General features: G+C 44.2%; 1 protein-coding gene across 2 annotated transcripts in view; it reads left to right on the forward strand.

Moving 5' to 3' along the window:
* The window catches only part of PCSK2 (proprotein convertase subtilisin/kexin type 2), a 272,000-nt gene that overhangs the window by 182,367 nt on the left and 72,535 nt on the right, over positions 1–17,098 (forward strand). The window lies entirely within an intron of this gene.

Raw genomic sequence — 17,098 nt, forward strand, 5'->3', positions numbered from 1 at the left:
AAATGAGTTTAGACAATCATTTGTCTTGCAATTAGTTCATTCATTCATTCATTGGACATGCATTGACATCCCCTATGTCCATAGAGGCATCAAGTAAAACACTGTCCCCATCTTTGAACCACTTACAGTGAAATGGATAGGATGGAAAAGCGAGGCAAGTATTGTCAGTGGATATCTAGCCAAGACAGAGGGTCACATGGGGAAGGATCTTCTTAAACGGGGTGATATTTGAGCTGACTCAAGTTAGCCTGGTTTAGGGAGGAGGGAACTCTCCTCCCTTCACTCTATGCAGATGAAACAGCATAGAGCATAGGCATGGATGGAGCGATTGCCAGGGAGTACAGGAAGGTAACACTAGAGCCTGAAGCCATATATGTGTTTCCTAGACTGCTGTAACAAATTACCACAAACTGGGTGGTTTATAACCACAGAAGTTTATTCTTTCACAGTCCTGGAGGCCAGAAGTCTGAAATCAAGGTAACAACCTGGCTGGTTCTTCTGGAGACTCTGAGGGATAGTTGGTTCCATGCCTCTCTCCCGGTCTCAGGTGATTGTGGGCAACACTTGGCATTCCTTGGCTTATAGAGCCATCACTCCAATCTCTGCCCCCACCTCCAGCTGGCATTCTCCTCCCTCTGTGTCTCTGTCTCTATCCCTTCACATGGCGTTCTTTTTTAAAAAAAAAGTTTATTTATTTATTATGTGAGAGAGAGTGGGTGGGGGAGGGGCAGAGAGAGAGAGGGAGAGAGAGAATCCCACGCAGGCTCCATGCCACCAGCACAGAGCCCCACACAGGGCTTGAACTCGTGAACCGTGAGATCATGACCTGAGCTGAGATCAAGAGTCAGACGCTCAACCAACTGAGCCACCCAGCTCCTCCCACATGGCATTCTTAAAAAGACACCAGTCATTGGATTTAGGGCCCACTCTAACCTAGTATGGCCTCATTTAACCTGTTTGCCTCTGCAAAGGTGCTATTTCCAAATAAGGTCACATTCACGGGGGATTTGGTCTTCCATACCAAGGTTATGACTCCAACATATCTTTTTGGCAGACACAGTTCAACTCACAACAAAACAGGGTCCCTCAGACTACAGCCTACCCATTGCCCTTTTGCAGTTATTGCTTGTAAATAGGGTTTTATGGGAACGCAGCCACACCCACTTGTTCACCGAAGGCAGAAAAGAGTCATTGTGACAAAGACCATGGGGTCCACAAAGCCTAAAATATTTACCATCTGGCCCTTCCAGAAAAAGTTTAGGGACCCCTGAGCTAGAGAGAAATCTGGTAATCATGAATAGCCTTGGGGGTTAAGCCAAGGACTGAGACCGTGGTGCCGACCACTCTAGGGAATGTGGTCTGATGTTGATAGAAAGTGTGCAGGCACCAATGGGCTGGAGAAGTCACAAAGAGAAGGCAGAGTGGGCAGGGGATTTGCAGGCTCCAGTGAGATATTGTGGTGATTAGTGAAGGAAGGGGCGGGAGACCATGCAGTGGAGAGCGAAGAATGAGATGTGGTGTCTGTGATTGGGACGATTATGCACTATGAGAAGATCAAAAGGGAGGTGCAGAGATGGAACTGAAGGGGAGTCAGTGGGGCAGGGGGGAGAAGACCATGGAACGGGAAGGCAAGGGGGAAGATGAGCATTCTCCATGGGTCTTAGAAATGCCACGACTGAGGATGGTAATGGGGTGGTAAGGAGCCCCATAAGCCAGGGCATGTGCTTCCCAAAAGGTCTAGAGCACTGTAGTTCCTTCCCAAAACACTAGCACCCATAATTCAACTGGTGCAGCCCCCATGCACAAAGTGACGGTGTGATTAATGTGGATTCTGGCGCTCCATCCTCGTAGCAACTTAATAAAGTATGTGCACAGCCTCCAAATGAAGGCTGTAATCACTTTTCCATAGTTTCTGAATTATGAAGTTGGATTCCCATCACAAGCGCTGTCAAGTTTTTTTGGCTTCGAAACCAATTAAAATGATGAACAGCTGTGAAAGGAACCAGACGTGCATTTCATCTTCCTCCAGAACAGTTAGGGATCAGTCCTTTTCCGTGTCACGTTTCACATTAGCCGGGAACATGAAATTGGGCTTGTTCAAAGGTAAGACTCAAACAACTTCTTCATGGAACAGAACTGATCCACTTAGCTTTTTTTTTTTCCCCCAGCTGTAAACACTAAGATATTTACAATGTGCCTTTCTTCCTTCTGGCTTCTCTCCCAAGATCATAACACCCGGTATCCATCCTCTCCTGTTAGCAAGGTTATCCTAAAAGGAATCACCAAAGCAGGAATTAACTTTGGAAAAAAAAAAAAAAAAAAAAAGACAAGTGAAAAGATTGAGGGAAGATTTTGTGTTTGATTTAGTATGGATGAGAAAGTAAGTGGCAACGGAAAACCTTGAGACCCACACCCCCCACCACCACCACACACACATCTTGCTGCTACATCATTTATCTCAGGTATATTAACGTGCCCACCCATTTCCAAGGGTACTGGGATAAGTCTCGTAATTTTTTCCCCACTTTTCATGGTAGGAAAGACCTGCAGAGAGAAGAGAATGAGTCTCCATCAGATCACATTCCCAGGACAAAGTCAACCCATTCTAATTAAAAAGACTTGAGCAAGTCACATTCCCCCAGAGCCTCAGTTTTCCTGTCTGTAAAATGGGGGTTACAATACTCAATTCTCAAAACTACCATGAGGCTCAACCAACATTAATTTGTGTTGAATTATACACGTATGTGATTTATACCTAAAACTTGTACCTGTATGTATAATAACAATAGACCCCTGTGTGATCTACTTCTTCATGTTGCTATGCTTCTGACAGGTGGAAAAAACAGCGTTTTTGGAGATAGTCTCCAATAAATAACATTTGGACTGGACAGCCCCTTGGCTGAGGTGACTCAGTTATCAGTGAACTCTTTGCTATTTTTAGGGCTAAAAAGGGAGAGGCAGGCAATACTGAAGTTGTTGAGTCAGTCACACAGGGAGGGCTATAAAGCGGTGTCTCCCTTTCTCCCAGGACATCTGGACTCATAGGCAGTGGCCTGGGACCCCAGCAGCCATTCAGAGGCGAGCAGAACACACAGAGGACCTGAGGGAGGGGAAGCAGTGATCTCCTATCTCTACAACATCGCAGAATACCCAGCCAAAAGAGGGAAGCACAAATCAACTTGTACCTCGTCACCTTGACAACACAAATTTAGACCCTGGCTGCTAGATGCTCTTCTGATTCCTTTTCCAAAACAATGTCTCACTCTCGTCCTGCTGATTTACACGATTGCCATTGCAGGGCCTGAGAGCACACTCTGTCTTTGCGAGACTGGGAGAAGCGGGCTTGAACAGCCTTTGGAACAGGCGACTCCCAGCCGCTTCAATCTTCCCTCCCAGACAAGGGGTGAGGTCCAACAGCAGCTACTGTCAGCCCTTCCGAGGGCTGCCCCCCCCTTCCGTCCTGGGTCCAGGAGGACATCCCTGCAGTCTCCTGTGGGATCGCTCTCCCCATCTTCTCATTAAGTTGCCAAGACTAACTTGGACTGCCTTTCTTAAACCCACATCTCTTCTTTTCCTTCAACCTGAAGTTAGCTGCTGCCTCTGTCACCCTCTCCTGATGTGACGGGTAATGAAGTGATAAAGGCGCTCAGCACATCCACCAGTTGCCTTTGTGCAACTCGCTCAAGGTCAGCCTTGTCCTTGTGGGGACACAGAGGCACCTCGGCAGTGAAGGGCCCTGGGAAAGGTGGGGGGGGGGGGGCGGCATCCAGCAGGGTTAGCACAGGGCCGGGAGGATTGACCACCCGGCTGACGGAACAGGTTGTACACCAGCATTGGCTTCAAGCGGGATCTATGCTCAAAGAGGTGATTGTCTCTGTGCACCCTCATTTTTATTAAATCCAAATTGTATCCTACTGCGTTAACTTTAGTTTGTCTATATCACTTGTTAGAACCCAGGAAACCCATATTGTTTCTTTTCAGGAAAGAGGCAGGGCTGTACAACTGAGCAGCTTTGAAATATACACACACTTTTAAAGAAATGCTTTAATTCCTATTGCTATTAAAACAGCTTGGCATTAAGTTTTGTCTATAATTGGGTATATTTTTAAAGTTTTGACAGAACTTTATTTTAAGCAGCAGGAAGCAAAAAATAATTCACACCTTAATATTCATCAAAAATTATTTAACAGCAGGAAACCTTCACTTTGAACTTCCACTCTTCTTTCTTGCAGAATCAATTCCTGTGACAGCTCTCACCTGCCAGGAGCACAGACAATCCAATAATATTATGTGTAGTAACCGCACACCTTATCTTGCTTTCTTGTTTTCCCTGGTCTATCAGGCCACGCCTTCAGAGCCAAGTAATCCATTGTGACAACTCTATTCTCAGAACTGACTTTCTCCATAGAAAGCACTTCACTCTGAAAGATGCCAAGAAGCTCCTGATGCTTCCAAAATACCACCCTTCATTCTCTACTATTAGAGATTGAGTTCTTTGGCTCCTTTCCATGTCCTTTCCCTTCTGCTAAAGCAAATAATACTGGAAAAGGCACTGTACTGAACTTATTCATCCTAAGATATGAATGGCTTATCAAATTCAGTTTCTTCCTGTCGTAGAGTTTAGGTGGATGGGGGAGGAGGGGAAGTGGGTGGAGAAGATTGTAACAGGGAGATTATGGATGTGTAAGGGGAAGGGAAGGGCCACAGGCAAGCCTGACCCCTTGCAGCACTTTACAAATAAAAGAGTCAGTGTGCATACACGAATCCCCTGGAGAGCCAGTTAAAATGCAGATTCACATTCAGCCAGCCTGGGGTACCGTCTAAGATTCTGCGTTTCTAACAAGTGCTCAGGTGATGTCAGTGCTACTGATCCCTAGGCCACACTGTATTGACTATACATCAGAATCGCCTGCAGAGTTGGGTTTTGTTAACTACTGATGCCCAAGCTCCGCCCCAGATGAATTAAATCAGAATCCAGGGGTCACTCAAGTATCCATCCTTCTAGAAGGTCCCCAGGCAATTCCCCTGAGCAGCCTGAGTTGAAAGGCACAGTTGGCTGCTAAAGATTGTGTTGAACACTTGGGTGTCAGTCCATAATTAATGTATTCACTCATGACGGCCAAAGGCAAGGCATCCCAGCTCTTGTATGTTCCTCTCCAAAAGTGGCTTGCTACTCTACAATGCCTGGCAAGTAGCTGGTACTCAAGAAATAGTTGTTCAATGAAAAAAATAAGTAGGTGACAGGCCGAACACAATGAATAAAGGCCAAGAGCCTACAGAATGTAAAGAATGGAAGCTAGAACGTCGAAATGACAAGTGACAAGATTGAGATTTGAGGACAGAAAATCTTTTCCATTACTCCTTCAGATCCCCTGTGCAGATAATCAGTTCTTGGCCCCTCTCGAGGCCGAGTCTGCTGATAACAGGAGAACCCGAAGCCGTGATATTGCCAGTGCTTTATTCCAGTGGTTCCCAAACATTGACCGGTCACAAACACACCTGCATGATTCTTGCCACGGGTGTTATTATTTACCTAGGAGATTTCCTTAAACTGACTCACCTCTTTTATTATAAATGAATGTGTTTTGAAGGGAAACTATAAATCACTATTTCAAACAGATAAACAACCAATATCCCTTGACATAAATGGAAGGTAACTGTCAAAATACATACAGTGAAAACAACTCAAGCTGGATACCCTGCCTGCCAATGCTTGCCTCTGTCAGATAAGAAGACGTATGGCAAGGCTGAGGGAGGTATTAAAGACACAGTGCGCTTAACGGAGACTTGTCTGTCGCTGCATAATAAGAAGGATTGGGGGACTGCTTTGAAAGAAGTCACGGTCTGGCCTGCAAGGCCGTATTAGTGAAGGCACGGCGTGTATGCATCCCATGAAACATCTCTCTTGGCCAGCAGTTCTCAAACTGTATTCAGAAATCCAAGGGCCACCAACGGGCACCAAGGTGGCTCAGTCGGTTAAGCGTCCGACTTTGGCTCAGGTCATCATCTCACGGTTCATGGGTCTGAGCCCCACATCGGGCTCTGTGCTGACAGCTCGGAGCCTGGAGCCTGCTTGGAATTCTGTGTCTCCCTCTCCCTCTGCTCCTCCCCCCCACTCATGCTCTGTTTCTCTCTCAAAAATAAATAACATTAAAAAAAAATTTTTTTAAGAACGCCTAGGGCCATCAAGTAGTGCTGAAGAGGCTCTGGGGGAAAAAAAGAAGAAGAAGCATTTCCAAGATTTCAGTTTCTGAGGAATCCAGCCACCCATGCTTACATACACTGTGATGTTTGTTTTTCAAAAAGAGTTCTGCTTCTAAGAGGAACAACATAATCGAGAGGAAAAGGGACTAGCTTGAAGCTTGCCGTTGGAAGGAGGAGAAGGAGATTTCTCTTTTGAAAGCGTATTTGCTGCTTTGGGCCTCAAAGGCGTCATACCCACCTTGGATGAGAGAGTTTACTAACCAAAACTATGCTGTTTGAAAAATGAATGGATCACGCAAAGTAAGAGATGTGTTTCCTGGCCCTTTAGTGAGGTGTGTCTTGGGTGGGGGTTCAATTATTGGCTCAATTTACACGCTTGGATTTAGACAAAATGACCCATGGACATTGTAGGGTGTAAGTACACTAAATTGTGTATTTACTTCAATTTGCTAGGTATTTTTCTCTTTTAAGCAACGCATGCAATAGAATGTGATGGTTATGTTCCTTTTTTTTTTTTTTTAAATGTTTATTTCTTTTTGAGAGAGAGAGAGAGAGTGCTCGTGCTAGCAGGGGAGGGGCAGAGAGGGGGAGACAGAGGATCCAAAGTCGGCTCTGTGCTGACAGCAGAGACCCCGATGCAGGGCTCGAATTCACGAACCGTGAGATCATGACCTGAGCTGAAGTGGGATGCTTAACCGACTGAATCACCCAGGTGTCCCTGGAATGGTATGTTCTTATGCAGAGCAGCAAGACTGCATGGTTAGAGGAGAGGCCTTTCTGAGTCAGACTGTTTATTTATTTTGAGGAAGAGAGAGAGAGAAAGAGAGAGAGGGGCAGGGAGAGAGAATGCTAAGCAGGCTCTGTACTGTCAGAGACTCTGTCTCCTTTCATCTTTGTGACCTCAGGCAAAATACTCAGTGTCTCTGTGCCTCAGTTTCCTTGCTCATGGAAAAAGAGTGATAAGAATATTGTCTACCCCCTAAGGATGTTGTAAGGAGAAGCTGACGCATGCAAAGCATCCGAAAGAGCCCCTTGCACAAAGCAACCACTCGTTGTGTGTTACCTGTTGTTATTATGGCAAAAAAAAATTTTTTTACATAAAATCAAGTGTTATGCCATGAAAATTTTGTCTTCCACCCCAGACCCCATGACCCTCCCTAGAGGCAGAGTAGTATATATAGGTTCTTAGGTATCTTTCCAGAAATACTGTATGCATTTACTATAAAGAATATGCTCTCTAAGCACCTGGGTGGCTCAGTGGGTTAAGCGTCTGACTCTTCATTTCGGCTCAGGTCACGATCTCATGGTTCGTGAGTCTGAGCCCCGTGTAGGGCTCTGTGCTGACAGGGTGGAGCCTGATTGGGATTCTCTCTCTCTGTGCCCCTCTTTCTCTCAACATAAATAAATAAACTTTTTAAAAAATACTTTAAAAATATCCTTCTCTTCTGTGCAATTAGGAGCTCACAAGGCTCCTACACCCTGCCTTTCTTTTAATTTTTTTCTAATGTTTACTTATTTTTGAGAGAGAGTGCAGGCTGCGGAGGGGCAGAGAGAGGGAGACACAGAATCTGAATCAGGCTCCAGGCTCCAGGCTCTGAGCTGTCAGCAGAGAGCCCAACGTGGGGCTCCAACCCATGGACCACGAGATCCAAAGTCAGACGCTTAACCGGCTGAGCCACCAAGGAGCCCCTACACATTGCCTTTCTTACTTGACAATACTTGTTAGGAATGAGTTCATGATAGGCTTGGTCCCTCATTCTTTGCTGAGCCTGCAGAGTTTGGCATCTTATGGAGGCCCCATTGTTTATTTAAGTCGGCCCCACTATTGAACATTTACAATCATGCTGCCAGGAATACACTCAAAAGCAAATGTTTCATACATGTGCAAGTATATCTTTAGGATAAATTCTTAGAAGTGGGATGGCTGGGTCAAAGAGTCTGTGGATCTTTTATTTTGGTAGATATTGCCAAATTCCTCTTCCAAGAAATGGCACCAATTTGCACACACAGCTCTCTCCCCTCCTTCTCAGAAAACTATTTTAAATTCATAAAACAAAATACATGAAATAATCAAAGAAAGCAACTGTATTGAGACACAGTTATCCACGTGTAAGAATACAAGTGTGAAATGGTAATACATATCATTCTTTCTCAACACGTTGAACAACAAAATCTAGTGGCAGGTAGGAGTGAATAGGAAAAATATTTCAGCGTATCTGCAACAACTGTAACGTGATATGAAACTACATGCTGGTGACAAGCTCCCAGGTCCTGCTAATAATATCGTGGCCTGTAGCCTCCATCCGTAATTGAAGGAAATGCTAAATCTGACTTGGCAGCTAGTGATAATAAAGATGTAAATTCTTTCGGAACAAGTGAGGGACCCTATCAGTGGAACCGAGCCAGCCCTCAGAGATTAACTGTGGTGAGTGGCAGCTTCTCGTCAATGCAGCAGGTCAACCCCAGGAATTCACACTTTCAGGGCAGCTCTTAAATTTCGTGGGTGGGAATCAGCCTCATCTAGCCAAAACCCATTTCATTGGCCTTCTGAAGTGACAAGACAAGTCAAGATGTGGACAGGCAGGGATAAGTCTACAAAGCCACCAAAGATGTTGCTTTGACTGTTTCTCAGAGATAGCCCTACCTCTTCCTTCAGTACACCTGCTCTCCTATCCCCAGGGTTTGGGAGAATATTAAATAAAATAAGAGAATTTTAACTCCTTTGAAAACAAAAAAGCACTCGTTCTTTGTTTTCATGTTTATTTATTTTAAGAGAGAGAGCGCATGTGTGCGAGTTGCAGAGGGGCAAAGAGAAAGGGAGAGAGAGAATCCCAAGCAGGCTCTGCACTGTTAGCTCAGAGCCCCCCTCAGGGCTTGATCCCACACAACGCGAGATCGTGACCTGAGATGAAATCAAGAGTCACAGGCTTAACCAACTGAGCCACCCAGGAGCCCCTAAAGGGCACTCATTCTTAAGACTCTGTGTTAACCATTGGGAATTAATATTATTTTCTCTTCTTATGTGTAGTGCTTAGAACCTCTCTCAAATCTGCTGATAAAAGTGACCCTGTGGGCCAAGGAAGGAGCTGTTTAGCTTTGGAAAATATAAAAAGTCTAGTGGTCCAGGACACCGTCTGGGGTGATCCTTGCCCGGCCTGGCTAGGATGCTACCTTGTTCTCTTACCCCGAGAATATTCCAGTGGCTAGAGAAATTACTGGAATTTACCAGAGCAAGAAGGAAGTGATGGTAGGAGGCGTCAAATAAGAGAACACCCTGTCACTGGAAAAATGCACAACTCTGGCAATCTTAGGAGTATAAAAGAAAGATTTCAAACAATTTTCTGACTATGCATCTTTTTTTTTTTTTTAATTTTTGAGTGCTGGAGAAATGTTAAATTTCATTAAGTTTTACGGCCAGACTTAATATAGACATAAATCCCTTTAATGTTGGTTTCAGTCAAAAGTGAGCTGAACATTATCGTTAAAGCAGTGCATGTGGGAGAATTATTTGAGGAAAATCAAAATAGGCACAGTTGGGAACGTTCAGCCATGACCATATTAGATGCAAGCAGCAAAATTCTGTAGGCTCTAAAGGACTGGGCTATTTTGCTGCTCAGTTTCCATACAGACGAGCTTTGTTCCGGGGCAATATGGTTGCAGTTTGCAAGTCTATCTGGGGAAACTCATTTCTCTTTCATTAGTCCAGGAGCGCAGTGCAATTTCAGCTAATACGGTTACACAGCTCCTAGCTGGGTTATTTGGTTAAATGCCTTCAGGGAAAGTAGCAAGGCAGAATAAAGGGACCAACGAGACAGATGTACTTTCTTGTTCTAAGTGCCTATAGCTGTGGGAAATCTCATTGGCGATTAATCACATGCCACGCTGTACTCATAAACTCCTATCATTTGAGATATTATTTAAGTGTGACATTTCACAGGGCACACCTTGTCTCCTGGTCCAATTTCTTTGATATTTGAGCTTACAGATGACTCTAACTGGGGAGATCTACTTGCCATAGTTCTTGGACATGGTAGCACTTACATGCATTTGTGTGGCATTGATGAAAGCGCTCCCTGCTGGTGGGTGAGTTGCAAAACCACACCCTCCTTCCCGGCCAGCAAATTAGAAAATGTGTTCCCTTCTGGGCAAACAAATGAGAAAAGAGTGCCCCCACCCCAAGACAGGCCAATTCTTTTTTAAAGCCCCACCCCAGGGCACACAGCTTGTGGAGTCCAGGGCAGCCTTGAATTCCTCCCCTTGGACATGCACCCTTATGCACAACTGTGCATGGGCAGCCCTGATGAAAAAAAGACCACATTCCCAATGTTGTAGTCAGACTACAGAGGTTGCTCCTCGCGCTCTAAAGAGGTCTGTTCACTCATAGCCATGGATCCCCACGTTACCTACCTTGGCCTATTAGGAAAGCTAGGTACTGTCAGAATGTGAGCACAGCATCATATTTCAAAATGAAAGATGAGTATGGCCTTGTGTGGCAGACAGGACACTTGTAGATGGAGAGACAAAGGCCTAGAGGGTTGTTGCCTCTAGAAACAGCCTTCAACCAGTGATGGACAGGGAGATGGTGGCAATAATGGTGAGGCCTCCCTACCGTCCCAGCCTTCTGCCTCCAAGAGTGCCCCTACCAGTTTCTGACCATAGTAACACCCAATGACCCACCTTTGATTGGCATGAGACCCGGGAGACGTAAATGTCAAACTCTTAGCAATGTAGTAAGGCTAGTTTGTATCAGATTCCTTTTCAGCAGCTACAACCCACCTAGAGAGAAGAGGAAAGGGGACGGGCACGTCTCAGAGCAAAAGGGGGCCCTCAGGAAGACAAGGACTGCGCAGGATGCTATAGTGTAGGCCTCAGGCTCTCAGAGGGCAGCCTGATTTGGCAAACTCTTTCTATAAAAGTAAATATTTCGAGATTTGTAGGTTTCTGTCACAACCGCTTAAGTCTGCTGTTGGAGTGTGAAAGCAGCCAGTGGCCACTAAACAAATAGACATGGTTATGTTCCAATAAAACTTTATTTACAAAAACAGGTAGAGGGTCAGATTTGGCACATACCATATTTTGTGACTCTTGCTATCGGTGATCAAAGAGAGTGAAGGACACAGAAGAAGTAGGAGTGAGAGAATGCCCCCATTTTGGGGCAATGCACTTGCCAGCTTACATCGATTCTTTCATTCTGCCTTCACAGCAACCAGGTACTTACATCTTATCACCTGCATTGTAAAGATGAGGAAACTAGGGTTTCCAGAAAACAAGATCATTGCCAAGACCAAACTGCTTAGGTTTGACACCAGATCTGTCTGACCTGAATGCCTCTCTCCCTTTCTCTAGTCCAAGCTGATGCCTACAGACACATTTGTTGTGTACAACCCCAACAGGGACAGTCTGCGGGTCCCAGAGGCATTAAATTCCAGATTTGGGGGCAAGAGTGGCAGTGCCGGAGCCAGGTTCAGTCTCGGGGAGTCTTAGAAGCTTCTCTGTGTATGTGAAAGCCAAGGGGCATGGTTGCCACTGGGTTCACCGCCAGCTTTCGCGGTGAGACCAGCTCTGGCATCCGAATGTGCCATTTGTCGGCCTGTGACTTTGATGGCTGCACAAAGGCAGCACCTCGGACATGAGAAATCAGAAGATTACTTGAAAATAAGTAAGTTCCTGTCCTTTCTTAGCTTAATGTGCAGGCAGGCCATCTGGTGGAAAGCTCACAGTACAAACAAGAACCAAAGTCATAACTATTAAGCTTCCTTTCTAAATTTTTTTTGGTGTTTATTTATTTTTGAGACACAGAGAGACAGAGCATAAGCAGTGGAGGGGCAGAGACAGAGGGAGACACAGCATCCGAAGCAGGCTCCAGGCTCTGAGCTGTCAGCACAGAGCCTGACATGGGGCTCGAACTCACAGACTGTGAGATCATGACCTGAGCTGAGGTCCAACACTTAACCGACTAAGCCACCCAGGTGCCCCTGAAACTTCTTTTCTAAGGACTAATCTAGACCTGCTTTCTGACCCCGCAGTCAAATATTCAGAAATTAAGCCCCAGAATTATTAAGTACCAGAGGGTTTATTTTTTCCTCCCACACTCAACTCTTATAAGAGAAACGAACCATTATCAGAAGTTTCTTCCAGAAATAACTTCCAGGGCAGCCCTGAGGTCGGTTTGGATTCAGTCCAGCCTTCTCACTTTCTGCACGACGGGACAATGATAATTCAAGTTCTTCATGATGACTCTGAATCATCCTGATCCTGAATCATCTGTGATTAAATTATGTTTGCTAAACAGTTAGTATTTTCTAAAGCAAGAAAATAAGACTAATGCGTTTCCAAAAGAAGTTATGGAAGAATCCAAACCAAAACAAGCGGCTGGCTTAGCCTGGGATGACCAGAGCATTCAACTTCCAGAGACACCACTTCCCTCTAAACATCCACGTTATTGGCTATTTTAGAAAATTCCAGCATAACTCAAGCCCCATTTAATTTATTCCTGTACACAAATAATTTTATGGAAGGCAACATTGTAACTCAAATCAATAAATGATTCGGTTTGGGCTATAAAAGTATAAACAGAACACTTACAAAAAATTGCTCACCGTTCTTTCTGGCCATAAACCGTTTGATTTTTGGCCAAAAGACATGCCAGAGCAGCCACTTGCCTTCCTCGATACTTAGCCTAGACTCTTCCACAAGGAATTAAGCATTAGTCACCAAATTAACTAAAAGACAACAGCAAAAAAGTTTGTAAGTCATCAACCATTTCAACCTTCACAAGTGAATCTGACCCCTGACAACACACGGTCTTTCTCGTCTTACAAAAGTGGACTCAGGGTTCCACGGATTCTCAGGTGCCAGTTCTGCCATCAGATCTCTTCAATGTTCCCCCCAGCCCCACCCACCTCAGGGCAAGCCATTTTCTCCAGGACCAGGAATTGGAGGCAAAAAGCCTCAGCCCAGATCACAGGTAATAATTATAAACCAGAAAAGTGAACCCGGGTGAAAGAGTGTGACCGTGGGCAATCAGGCAGCAAACACAGAGGTGCAGACCAGTTCGATTTTTCTTTTCTCTAATGGAATTTAACTTCTTATCTGCCAGCCTGATGGCACTCACTCAAGGCAGAAATTTGACCTTGGTCAGTTCAGGGGGTGCCCCCCGCTCCTGTCTCCAGAATTGTCCCTGAGCTTCAAAGGACCGGCACAGCGCTGAGGATGCGGGGTGCGTGCACTTGCGGCTCGCGTCTGTGCCCCTGGATTCCACTCTTGCGTCCCCATTCTCACGGATTGGTTGTCACTTCGTGTGGATCCTGCCTGAACCCTGGATCCCCAGTGTCCTGACTCCCGAGCTTTCTAGGCCAGCTGATTTTTACTGCCACACTCTCACCCCTGTCAGCCTCCCACAGAGTATTCTGTTGCCCACTGCTCCACACTGATGGCCAAAGAAATGCAGAGTGGGGCCACCCCAAGTCCCTGAACGCAGACATCCCGGGGAGCCGCTGCTGATCTGCAGCAACACAAGATGAGTCCCCTGTCCCCAGATGAGTCCCAGACCCCTCCGACTTTGGACATTCCAACCCCCATCCCACTCCAGAACAAAAAAAAAGAGGGCCCCCTCTGAGAGCCCCACAATAGCTACATATTGAATGTTCTGTCCAACTTGCCTTACGCCAGGCAATTTTGCTCTCTTCTGTAGAGAAACAAACTAGGCTCAGCCTACAGTCCTCCCAGTCTGTTGCTTCGGCTTCGACTCCAGCTTTGAAGCCCCAAAGAGAAAGTATTAATTTGGGTTTCTCTCGACACTCCATCTACCAACTCTACCTAAGAATGCTCTTGTCTCAAAAACTCAGAGAACGTTAGGGTAACCAAACATAGTAACTATTTCAAAATAGTATCCCTCAAAAGGACTGAAATCCAAACAGTTCAAGGAAAGTAAAAAAAATAAAACGACACACAAAAAAACCATGCCTGATCTGAGAGTGTCTCCCAGAGACGGGAAATAGAGACCAGAGAGAGAATTAAATTTTTTTAAAAAGGTAAATGAGTGTAGTTTGGGACCAAAGGGGAGAAGGAGGAACAGATAATTTGGAGCCAATCATTATGGCCAGAGGAGACAGGAAGTTGTCCTCTCTGATGACCAGGTGTTAAAGGAAGACCTATATTCTAGAATAAAAGATAGGCTTATTTGACACAGAAGATGCATTGACCCAAACTTCCAACGGGGTAAGAGAAGGTGGAAAATGAGGGATTGATTTTTGATAGGTATGAAGTTTCAGTTATGCACACGAGTAAGTTCTAGAACTGTGCTGTGCAACACAGTCAACAATACGGTATTGTGTGCTTCACACTATGTTAAGAGGGTAGATCTCATGTTAAATGTTCTCACCGAGACAAAAACATAAATAACACACAGACACAAAAGAACAAAAGGAAATTTGGGAAGGTGATGAACATGCTTTTAGCACCTTGTCTGGGGTGATGTTATCATGGGTGTAGGCACATGCCCAAACTCATCATACATGAAGTATATCAATGCCTCAATAATGCCAAAAATTCTTAAATTAAAAAAAAAAAATTAACACCATAAACAAAAATAAATCCAATATGGATGAAAGAACAAAATGTGAGACCAGAAGCCATCAAAGTCCTAGAGGAGAAGACAGGAAGTAACCTCTTTGCCATCTGCTGCAGCAACTTCTTACTGGACATGTCTCCTGAGTCAAGGGAAAGAAAAGCAAAAATAAACTACAGGGACCTCATCAAGATAAAATCTCTGCACAGTGAAGGAAACAATCAACAAAACTAAAAGACAACCTTTGGAATGGGAGAAGATATTTGCAAACAACATATCTGATAAAGGGTTAGTATCCAAAATATATACAGAACTTTTAAAACTCAACACCCAAAAAACAAATAATCCACTTAAGAAAAGGGCAGAAGACATGAGTAGATGTTTTTTCCAAAGAAGACATCCAGCTGGCCAACAGACACATGAAAAGATGCTTAACATCATTCATCATCAGGGAAATACAAATCAAATCCACAATGAGATGGGACACCTGGGTGGTTCAGTTGGTTAAGCCTCTGACTCCTGATTTCAACTCAGGTCATGATCTCACAGTTCATGGGATTGAGCCCCACATCTGCCCTGACAGCACAGAGCCTGCTCAGGATATTTCTCTCTCTCTCTCTCTCTCTCTCTCTCTCTCTCTCTCTCTCTCTCTCTCCCCACCCCCCACCCTTCTGCCCTGCTTGCACTCTCTCTCTCCCTCAAAATAAATAAATAAACATTAAAAAAAATGAGATATCCCCTTATACCTTTTGTCAGAATGGCTAAAATTAACAACACAGGAAACAACAGGTGTTGGCAAGGATGTAGAGAAAGGGGAATCTTCTTACACTGTTGTTGGGAATGCAAACCTGTACAGCCTCTCTAGAAAACAGTATGGAGGCTCCTCAAAAAGTTAAACATAGAACTACCTATGATCCAGCAATTGCACTACTTGGTATTTACCCAAAGGTTACAAAAAAACTGATTCAAAAGGATACATCCACCTTAATGTTTACAGCAGTATTACCAACAATAGCTACGCTATGGTGAGAGCCCAAGTGTCCATCAACTGATGAATGGGTAAAGAAGATGTGATATAGATAGATAGATATAGATATATATACATGTATATAGTGGATAAAGAAGATGTGAGATATATGGAATATTACTCAGCCATCAAAAAGAACGAACTCTTGCCATTTGCAATGGGGTGGATTGAGCTAGAGAATACTATGCTAAGCAAAATAAGTCAGAGAAAGATAAATACCATATGATTTCACTCATGTGTGGAATTTAAGAAACAAAATAAGTGAACATAGTGGGGGGAAAATAGAGGCAAACCAAGAAACAGACTCTTAACTGGAGAGAACAAACTGATGGTTACTGGTGGCGAGGTGGGAGGGGGGTGGGGAGGATGGGTTAAATGGGTGATGGGTCTTGAGGGCACTTGTGATGAGCACCAGGTGTTGCATATAAGTGATGAATCATTACATCCCACACCTGAAACTAATATTACACTTCATGTTAACCAACTGGAATTTAAATAATAAAAACTGGAAAAAATAAAAACACAAATTTCAATCATCGTTTCACTATATGCTAACTAATTTGGATGTAAACTTTAAAAAATAAAAAATAAAATTAAAAAAAAAAAACACAAATTTCAGGGTGACGTCTATCCCAAACACAACATTTATTTAAATAAATTAGTATTATAATTCTGATTACTACAACTACTGGTGACTAATAGCCCTTTGTCCATCCAGCAAATGGAAACGCAAACTAATGGAATTCATCAGTTTGCTTTTAAAAACATTATGCCACTGATACATAAAGTTTACAGACTAAAGTGTTTTACCTCATACAAGGGCACGATTCCTGAAAATGTCTCAGGACCCATGAAATCAAGAAATGCCCACACTGGAATATATGCCTAATCCAGTGCTTTCTAGCCAAATGTATACTGTGGACCAGGAAGCCATCTGGGTCTCTACTGCAAAACTCAAAAACAGAACAGAGAAAAATGGGATTCTCGTTCTGAGCATTCCAGGCAAGCAGAGAAAGCAGTGGGAAGGATGAATTAGTCTCCAAAAGATGGTAGATCATTTCCCATCATGGGCCAAAATAAAAGGTCGGCCAACTAAAGGCCTAAATGGAAAACTATTTAAGTGGATATGTAATTGATTTCTTGGGGGGGGGGGGGAGACTCTCAAGGGGAAAAATGGAGGTGTTAGATGCATAGAATTTAAACTTCTAACCAAATACTGTAGGGTGTAGAGTACTCCCCGTTCATAATTGTATATTTATTTGTTTGGTCATTTGATTGATGTCTGTGCCCCCAGCTAG

This window comes from Panthera leo, chromosome A3 (assembly GCF_018350215.1).
Source record: "Panthera leo isolate Ple1 chromosome A3, P.leo_Ple1_pat1.1, whole genome shotgun sequence".
NCBI lineage: Eukaryota > Metazoa > Chordata > Mammalia > Carnivora > Felidae > Panthera > Panthera leo.